We start from the raw sequence: 1,124 nt of genomic DNA, 5'->3' as shown, positions 1-1,124 counted from the left end.
CCTCATCCCGACCTCAGAGATGGCAGAAACTGTAATAAGCAACCCCCCCCCCAACAATATGTGAATTTTAATGTCTCTCTCTGGGGAACGGGAGGTTACACTACATACTTTGGGAGACATCCCAAAGACTGTCTGGCACTTTGCTCCAGAAATGCTCTGGTCCAATCTCTTGTTGACTTAGGATACTAAAAGGCACAGAAAATGGGCTGCTCAACCCTCTGACCTGGGGTGGGGCAGAAAGTAGACAGCAAAGTGGTCTGGGACAGATGGGCAGACCATAGGAGTGGGCTCAAGTTCTTGGACATAGGTAGTTGATCTTGGGTGGCTGCTGAGGCAGCCGCAGATATTGCTCTGGTGGCCTTCATCTGCCTAGTTCACCAGCTCACTGGAACCATAGTTGGTCTTCCTCTGGGCCCCCTCCATGGAGTCACCGGCATGGGTGACGTTCTGCTGATGTGGATGCTGAAGTCCTCCCTGATGGTGCTGGGGCAGCCTCAGCTGAGCTGGGGCTCCATCATGGCCCTTGAGGCGTAGACCATGTTAGGGCCTTTCTAGATGATGGCCACCATGGGGCCAGAGCTCATGTAGCTGATGAGAATGGGTAGAAGATCTTCCTCTTCAGGTCATGATGGTGCTCATCAAGGATGTTCTCTGGTGTCTGTGACATCTTCATTTCTATCAGCTTGAAGTCCCTTCTCTCAAAGCTTGGGATCACATCCACAAGGAGTCACCAGTGCACCCCATCTGGCTTCACGACAAGGGTCCATTCCTGGGTCCAGGAGGGCCCTCCTGAGCTGGGATCCAAGAGCAGGCTTGGCCAGGTGCTGGGGACCCCATGAACTGCTCAGCAGCCCTGGCAGTGAGGCATACCCCAAGAAGCTACCCATGACCCTCCTACTGGCTCTGAACGTTTTTTGGTAATAGACATGTTTGCCTGTAACATTTACCAATTAGTTGCTGTCCACATGAATACCTGACAGCAAATTTGTTATATTCTAGCACTATGATTGTGGTGAAGTTGGCATATACCTGAAAACTTAAGAGAAGTATTCATTTATTCAACAGATATTTATGTAATGAAGTAGGAGATGAGGCTGGAGGTGGGGGTGGGTAGGCAGGACTTG

At 50.8% G+C, this 1,124-nt stretch overlaps 1 pseudogene; it reads right to left on the bottom strand.

Annotated features, from left to right (window-relative positions):
* Positions 1-210: 210 nt before the first annotated feature.
* LOC111155509 lies at positions 211-887 on the bottom strand (annotated as a pseudogene).
* Between the last annotated feature and the right edge of the window lie 237 nt (positions 888-1,124).

This window comes from Enhydra lutris, unplaced genomic scaffold (genome assembly GCF_002288905.1).
Source record: "Enhydra lutris kenyoni isolate GAN:26980312 unplaced genomic scaffold, ASM228890v2 scaffoldscaffold42, whole genome shotgun sequence".
In the NCBI taxonomy this organism is placed as follows: Eukaryota; Metazoa; Chordata; class Mammalia; order Carnivora; family Mustelidae; genus Enhydra; species Enhydra lutris.
The sequence above is the reverse complement of the archived record's forward strand: the minus strand, read 5'-3'. Positions and strand labels throughout refer to the sequence as shown.